The following is a 9,216-nucleotide window of genomic DNA, read 5'->3' on the forward strand; positions in this document are numbered from 1 at the left end:
CGGACTCTGAAAATTGAAGGCAGGTAGGAGGGTGCAAAGGCAACAATTTAACCACACTGAGCAGGCAGGAAGGGCCGTGGAAGCACAACAGACTATGGAGGGCAGTGGAAAGGGGGGCAGGGGCAACAAACCAACAATACAGGACTTGCAAGAGAGGCTGTTGGAGGGAAGATCTATTACGGGTCAAGGAAGCTAGGGGCGGTCCCCAGAGCCCCGGGAGCCACCACAGAACTGAGCAGGAGAGTGAGTCAGGGACAAAAGGGGCACCTTAATTTGAGCCGGGGTGCCTAGGAACGCTTGCTCCAAAAATGAAGAAAACAGACATATGAGACATGGAATTGGAGGCAGAATACAATGGCAGTTTAATGAGAAGATGCAACTTCAAAGAAACCGCAGAATAGAGACATAAAGTACAAAATACAGAATCCAGATAATCATACAGCTGTCATGATATTCTCTGTATCTCAATTAATGTACTGACAGAGAGAGAGAGAAAACACATCTATAAATGCATCATGAGAAACAAGTTACACCAAGGAAAATGTTACCTAGGAACACTCACGTTTACTCTTAGAGCAAGCATTCCTGCAATTACAATACAAAATCTTTTAAATGCAAAAGTAAAGAGAACAATGGTTAAACATAACATGACATTTCATATAGGTAAAATAGAATAAGATACTTCAAGCAAAGCAGAGCAAGACATTTTAAGCAGAGGAAGACAAGAGCTCCCAGCTCTTGGGGAAAACCTGCACAGCCTGTTAACCTACATACAGACGGCGAGGTAGTCCCTCGATATCTGTGGGTGCTCCCTTTTTATATCATTTTGTGGGCTCCTTTGCACGCTACATCTACCTACGTATGCTACCCAAAAGCTTCGTCTGCAGATTTTACCAGACATTTCGTCATTTACCCACTTAATGCTGACAATGGACTGGGTGAAAAGGTCAGTCTCTCAGGCCAATCGCTTATCGTAAGTTCCATAGAGCAAGCAGAAAATAATGGGTATTGTACGGGAATTCAATATATTCATGTAAAAAATCTTCTCAGTTCTCCTAACTTGACGCTCTGCGGTTGCCACTTCCTTAAAAGCGGGAAACCTGCCCAGGAAGCAAGTACCAGTCCAGGATGCAGCCTACTGTATATCGACAGCTTCAGGGGGATGTTGAACTTTGATACCGAGCACGGAGCACTCGGGTAGGGTGGGGGCTACTAGTTTGGAGCAGAAGGCCTCGCAGACCTGCCTTCAGACTGCTATACACTAAAATTGCAGAGCTATGGTCAATTTAACAAAGAGGCCTACATATTGAACAAAAGGGCCTACACAGGGGTTTTATGCTGGCTGAGTGGTAAGGATGTCTCAGGATAATTATATAGCAACACAGGACCCGCTGGTCAATTTAATACGGCCTACAAATGCGGCTGGCAGGGCAAGGACAAGGGTCTCATACTTCAGGTGTGGACAGAACGGGCCAGGGGCCCCCTGTGATACAAAATCTACCCTCCTTCAAGGCTGTGGCAATGTAATAGACCATTGTGGGCAGAAGGAAGAGGCAATGGTAGTACAACCATACATGCCAACAGACCCGATTCAGCCAGGAAACGTCCAATGTTTTTAAGCTCAAATGGGCTTTATTTGACTGTCTCCTGTCTACAATATCCTCTTTTTCAATGTAACTCAAAGGGGAAAATCAATACCCCAGTTTTTTTTCAAAATCTCCCTCTTACCAGGTTCAAAATGTTTGCAAGTATGGTACATTGGATCATGGAAGGAAATGGGATAGGGACATGGACTTGGATAACAGAGGACAGGAGGGACATGGAGAGGTGCACCAAACTGATCCTGCAGGGCAGGCATCAGGGTTTGCAGCAGCACAATACACCACACAGGGCATGCAGGACGGGAGTGCAGCACAACAATCCATAGAAAGCAAGAGGGAGGGGACAGGACCATGCACATGGACAACAGAGAACAGAGGGGCAAGAGGCAATGGTAGCTAGCTGACCATAATGGACAGACAGGAGAGAAAGCTGCAGCATAACAGAACATAAAGGGCAGGAGGGACGGATCAGGGGCATTACAATGGAACAGACAAGCCAGGAGGGAGGGAGTAGGGGTCTGCACATGTAAACAGAGGGCTGGGGGCAAGGGGGCAGGGCAGGAGCAGCAAGATAGCCATGGAGGTCAGGCAGGATGGGCACTAGAAGCAAGACACACCATGAAGAGCAACAGTGAGACTGTGATGGCATTCACACAGACCATGGAGGGAAGGTGGGAGGGGGTCAGGGGCAGCTAACTGACCACACAGGGAAGGTGGGAGGGGCCATGGCAGCACAGAAGACCATGCATGGCAAGTGGGAGGGTTAGTGGCAGCACAATGGCTATGATGGGCAAGAAGGAGGGTGCAGGGGCATGCACAAAGGACGATGGAGGATAGAAGGGAGGGTCAGGACCTGTGCACAGACAAGAAAGTTCAGGGGAAGGGACCTCACAACAGACCACATGGGGCAGGCAGGAGGAGCAGTTGCAGCACAACAGACCAGGGAGGGCAGAAGGGTGTGGCAGTGCAATGGACCATGTAGGACAGGAGGAAGAGGATAGGGGCATGGCATGTGGACAGGCAGGGTGGAGGTGGCAGGGACAGGTTACAGTCATCTGACAATGCTAGGCAGGTGGGAGGGGAGTGGCAGCTCAACAGAACACTCAGAGTAGATAGGAGTGGCAGGTCCATGGAACATGGTGGGCAAAAAGGATGGAGCAGGGGCATGCACAAAGACATCGGAGGGCAGGGGGAAGGAGAATAGGGGCAGCAAGCTAAGCACAGAGTTTAAGCAGGAGGTCAATGATGGGGCATAGAATTGGGCAATGGAGGGCAGGAGGAGTGGACTGGTACATCATACTAAATTGAGGGCAGTGGCAGCACATTAGACCATGCATGGCAGGAGGGAGGAGGCTAGTTCATGGATTCACACAACAGAGGATAGGGAGGAGGGGGATGGGGCAGCAAGCTAACTGTTCAGAGAAGGCGGGTATTAGGAACTTTATTGTTTTTAAAACATTGTGTCTGTGCGAACTACTTAAAATATGAACAAGTATGCAGCATAATCTCACTTTTTCAGGAAGAAGAGGACGTTTGTGACTGTGACTCCGGGCTCACTTGGCAGAAACACCCCCTGACCCTCCACCCCCTATCGCAAAATGTAATGCCCGTGAAAAGGGTAGGTGAACACAGTGTTATATAGAACATAGTCCTGAGAGCACGATTGAAAATGAAAACTAGATATAGTGTATGGTATAAACTATGCACCAAAAAGTGTGATATAAGATGAACCGGGCGTGAAATATAATATGCAATACATTGTGCGCAATGACAGATTCATTGGAGAGCGCGAGATAGCACAGGCACTAGCGCGTGCTATGCGATATGCGCCTTGGAGTGTAATATGCACAGGGCAGTGTTGTGTAACCTAACTAGTCTCTAAAGTTGTAATATAAAATATGTGCTGGGGAGTGTAACGTTGCATATGCACTGTGACAAAGATATGGATCCCAGATTGTAATATGTATGACATAGCACTGTGCGTTATAACATAGGCATCGAGGAAGGCACGTTAGATGGGGCAATATAACCCGTGCGAAGACAAGTGTGGCATGACATATTCACGGGGTGGTGTTACAGTGCACATGGGCTAGAGAGTGTCATAGCATATGCACTAGCTAGTGGAATACAACACAGAGGTGTGTGGCACTCGGCAGGCAATGGTGGGTGTAACACAGCATTGGGCTCTGTCAGGAGCGCGCTGTGACTCTCAAGTGATGTTCATCCCCTTTCCAGAGAGTAAAATAAAAAGTATTACACATCCGGCAGTGGATGTGTGTTTTATTAACCGTGAGGGGGGTTTCTTACATAGTTTTGGTCGAATTTTTGTCGAATCCTCTTTGAATGGCTTGGTGTGCATGTGTATTAAATGTGCCCGTCAATAGCTACCCATGTTTGTATAAATAAACGACAAGGGTGTCTACCGGCATTAGGCACGGTAGGGCATCAGACATGTCAGAGCTTTACTAGTGGTGTAAATACATTCCACGTGGATTCATTGCATGCATAGTCTCCTTTTAATGAATATCACGCAAATCGTCATGGTGATAGGTACGTACGGTTTGTACAGCATGTCCTAGGTGTGTCTATAAATATATATTTTTTAAAAATAATAAAAAACAGTGGCCGGCCCTGGGGATTGGGGTCAAAAAAATATAATTAGGAGACAGGCCCTGGGGGATGGGGTCATCAGGGCCTATAAATTAGAATAAGAAGGGGAACCACACAGCCCCCTTCTTAAAAAATTAAAATAAATAAAAGACTGGCGTTGTGCCGGAGGCCATACCCCCTCCGTGCAGCACTCTGCAAACGCGCCCCCAATAGGCATCTCCAGTATGCGCCAGGGAGCTGCGCTGCAGACAGGTGTTCTGAGGCCAAGCCCCTATTTACACCTCTCTGCAACGCAGCTCTGTGGCGCTTACTGGAGGTACCTAGTGGTCTAGTTTGACCCTAGGGACCCTTAGGATTCAAGGGGACTTAATCGCTCAACTTAGAACAGCCACAGGGCGCGTTTACACAGTGGTGAAGGGAGGGGACGGGGCCTGAGGTGACGTGTGCAAACACGCACTATGGCACGTTTTAAATTGGGGATATAATTTCCCTTCAATACTGAGGGCCCCTGGGGGCTAACTAGCCCACCAAGTGCTTCCAGTAAGCGCCACTGAGCTGCATTGCAGAGAGGTGGTCCAGGCCGTGCCACTTTTTACACCTCTCTGCAACGCAGCTCTGTGGCACTTACTGGAGGTACCTAGTGGGCTAGTTGGACCCTAGGGACCCTCAGGATTCAAATGAACTTAATCTCCCAACTAAAATTGGACACAGGGCGTGTTTACAGAGTGGTGAAGGGAGGGGACGGGGCCTGAGTTAACGTGTACAAAAACGCCCTGTGGCCTGTTTTAAGAGGTAGTTTTAATCCCCATGCCCTATTATATACTAGGGGCTTACAGAGGAGGTCATGCTAATCACAGGGGGACCCCAACGCAAAATGTTCCCTAGTGTATGTAGGTGTTTTCACTGTATTCTAAGTGTCTTTTAACATAGTACTGGCTCTAGGACTGGTTAGTCAGACTCAGTTACCACCAGTATCCGTCTGAAAAAGTTGAGGGTACAGGATGATTTTGCAACAAGGCTTCTTTCTGCTCTTCTTTTTGTTCTTTCTGCACGTTATCCTTCTTCCTGCACTTATCTTCGTATTTGAGGACTTCTGTTGCTTCTTTCTGCACTTCTTTTGTTTCTTTCTGTGCATTTTTTCTTCTTTCTTCACATGTCCTATCTCTGTAGGCATAGTTAGAAATTAGCATTTAAAAAACCTTTGAAATTCACAGAAAAAACCATAGGTTTCAGGCACGTTATAGTTAGGAATTAGCATTTAAAAAACCTCAGAAATTCATTGAAAAAACCATAGGTTTCAGGGGTGTTATAGTTAGCTGGACTTTTCACTTGTACAAAACCATTGAAATTCCCCCGTTATAGTTAGTTCAGCTAACTATAACTCGCGCGCCCGCAATGCACTGCTGATGACGTCACATATTACATCACTCATGACATGGTCAGTGACATCACTCATGACATCACTGATGACATCTCAAATGACATCACTGATGACATCACTGATGACATCATCCTTGTGATAGAGTGGCAGACCTCCTCTCACCCTAATATAACCTTTGATACACACATTCAAAAATAGAGACTAAAATTTTCAAAACAATGGACATACCAGTACCAGTTACAACAACCTCTTCAGTAATTCTAAGATCCACATACACATCCACTCATTCACCAACAGTCCTATACAGTCACTCATACATGTACTCACTCATCATATGTACTCATACACCTATACATCCTGTTACACAATGCCACTCATCCATAGAGTTACTCACACACATAGTCACTCATGCTAATAAAGAATCAAACATACATTTACTTGCATATACAGTTATACACACACCACCACACTTACTTCTACGGAAACTTACACATACTTAGTCTTTTAAACAATCACTTATAGAAACACATACTTATTCATACAGGAACTCTTTCAATCTCTCACTCTCACATATACTCACATATATACACCAATAGTCACATATACTAGTTTAAAACATATGTAGTTACTCATAAAGACACTATTGAGACAGTCATTCACTCACTAACACACCCATACACACACTCATCCACCCATACAGTCCTGCACACATGCTGTGTTCAACACATACAAACAGTGAGTCACTCATTCATGCACCTATGCACTACGTAATACCCCCCACCGAACCATGCAGACACTCAGACTGATACTCAAAAAAACAACTAATAACCTATATAGACACCCATGTAGCTACTCACCAACCCATGCAGCCACTTATACACAAACAGGCACATGCATCAAAAAGAGAGTTTGCGAGTCCTTATTTGCGAATTTTAAGGAATCGCAAATAAAGACTCGCAAAACACGATGCAACAAAAACATTGCGAGAATATTGCGAATCGCTAAAAATCGCTAAATAAATTGCGATTTCGGCATTTGCGAACTCGCTATTAGCGATTTCGCAATTAGCGAAATCGCTAATACCGAAGTCGCTTTTTGATGCATCCTGATGACATCACAACCAGGAAGTGAGCAGCACCAGCCTCATTTCCAGTGCACAGTGTCAGGGAGAGGAGGGAGCTGGCTCTGGGAGCAGAACAGGAGTGTGACAGAGACAGAAGAAAAACTTGTGATATCAAATGGAAGCCTCACAAACAGCAGAGGAGAGCCAAACAGGCAGGAAACGCAAAATTAAATTTGCAGAAAAAGAAATTGACACCCTCATTGAGGGAGTAGTCCACAGCCATGACAAGCTGTTTGGAAAGGCATCATTGAAAGTGGCAGAGCAGGAGAAAAGGAAAATCTGGCTCCGGATCCAAAACAGGGTCAATGCCATTGGGGTGACACACCGCACCATTGAAGAACTCAAAAAACGATGGTACGACTTGCGCAGTCGGGCTAAGGTGCGCATAGCTGACCGCCTGAAGGAGGCAAAGAAGACAGGAGGGGGAACACCAACAGACACTGGGAACACTCCCATGGAGGACTTGATTGAATCCACCATCCAGCCAGAAGCTGTTGTTGGTGTGACCCAGCTGGACACGTCCGGAGCAGCAAACACATCTGAAGGTAAGATGAATGTATGTTTTCTTAGTGTTACAAAATGTAAAGGTAGAACTCGACCACAGCACAGCCCAAGTGCAGACCCTGAACATCCAGTACACAATGCATTCAGTAGGTGAGGGGCATTATGGGAGATGTAGTCAGGTCAAGCAGTTAAAATGTCAAATCTCAGAGTAACATCCCAAAAAAGCTTAATAGAGTATAAAATCATTTACAAAGGCAGAAATTTATTACTGTGCAATTAATATCACAGACATGAAATAATACAGTGTTGCACTGTTTCACCTCACAGATGCACAACGTGTAGAAGATGTGGATAGCGATTCCCCAGACATGCAGGACACCAGCGCAGGTGAACAGATGGACACACCTGTGGTGCAAATAAATCCCTCACGTCCAACAAAGTCACGCAGGGCTACTGTTCCATCCCTAGTCACCATGGAGTGTGAAGATGATGAGGCTGATGCAACACCAGGTGGCAGCCATGGCCAGACAACTTCCATCACACAAACACAACCACAGGTCCCCAGAACTAATCACAGAGCCCGGCGTAGGAGAGGAAGAGCACTCAGGACACAGCAGGAGGAGCAACCAAGTGATGTCTGGGGTGGTCTTGAGGGACAGATGCTCCGTATGCAGCGCCTGCAGACAAAAAACACACGATTAGTACAATTGCAAGTTGGCAAGATGGCTAGCAACATAGCAGTACTGTCAGAAAGTGTGCAGCAACTGAGCAAGGTGATGCATGAGGGAAATGTATCCCAGAAGAGACAGCATCGTCAACTAATGCTGCAATTGAAAATGTTTGCTAAATCAAACAATAGATTGGCCACGACAACTGCACTGCTGGCACGTAGGTCTGTGACCATGCAAACTGAAATGTGCCATTGGAGCGGCGATGTGGCTAAAGCACTGGACCAGGTCACCAATGCAGTTGATTTGCTAAATGCTTCCACAATTGCGGCCAACAATTCCACGCCCGAAGAGGGTAGTGAGGGTGGCTCAAGCCTAAGTAGTGTGGCAGTTCCAGTCCGCACTGCAGGAAGACGCAACACACGCAGCAGTACCCCCGCCGCTTCCAACATAACGGATGACAATGCTGGGTCTGACAGGCGTCTGGGTGTTCGTGGGAAAAAGCGCTAGACTGGCATGTACAAGTGCATTCCACTATGGTGACGTAACCATTTATTTGGATTTGACTTTTCACAGAGTGACAAGTGAATTGACATTTGCAAACCACTTATGTCCATTGCACTGGTCAGATTACAAGTGTGCTTGAACACTCATGGCAATTTTATTTAATTAAAGAATACTCTGATAGCAATAGTCAGTTTCTGTGTCATCATTACTCACCTCAGAAATAATTTTGTGTGATGTCAAATCTTCTCCTACGCCCTTCTGCTGCGCCTGCCCCTTGTGCTGCATGGTGTTGTGGCACTTGCTGGTTCCCATCCTCCGAATCGCTGTCAGACACCTCGATGTCCATTCCTCCCCTTGTCGCTATGTTGTGCAGCATGGCACATGCCGCTACTATCTTGCAGCATTGTTCAGGGTTGTACTTCAGTGCTCCACCGGTCTTATGTAGACATCTGAATCGGCTCTTCAACAGCCCAAATGTGCGCTCTATGATGTTCCTTGTCGAAATATGTGCTGCATTGTACCTCTGTTGATTGGCAGTTGTGGGATTGAGGTAAGGCGTCATTAGGTAATTACGCAAGGCGTATGCGCTGTCACCTACATGTAATGGAGCAAAGAGTCAGTGGCAGCTTCACATTGACATACGTACAATGACAGTGATAAACTATAACACATATTTACCAAGCAGATGTCCCTCTCCAAATTCTCCCCTGACAAGACGGGTGTGTATGCCACTTTGCCTGAAGATATAAGAGTCATGTGCACTCCCTGGAAATTGCGCAACAATGTCAGTGATAATGTTTTTGGCATTGCAAACAACCTGAA

General features: G+C 46.3%; 1 long non-coding RNA gene across 1 annotated transcript; it reads right to left on the reverse strand.

The window, feature by feature from the left end:
- Positions 1 to 7,461: 7,461 nt before the first annotated feature.
- Positions 7,462 to 8,990, reverse strand: LOC146863231 (uncharacterized). Its single transcript, XR_014978228.1, has 2 exons — positions 8,608 to 8,990; positions 7,462 to 7,896 (listed from the first exon to the last, which is right to left on the reverse strand). It is a non-coding gene; the product is annotated as an uncharacterized LOC146863231 (long non-coding RNA).
- Positions 8,991 to 9,216: the final 226 nt, after the last annotated feature.

This window comes from Triturus cristatus, chromosome 2_2 (assembly GCF_964204655.1).
Source record: "Triturus cristatus chromosome 2_2, aTriCri1.1, whole genome shotgun sequence".
NCBI classification, from domain to species: domain Eukaryota; kingdom Metazoa; phylum Chordata; class Amphibia; order Caudata; family Salamandridae; genus Triturus; species Triturus cristatus.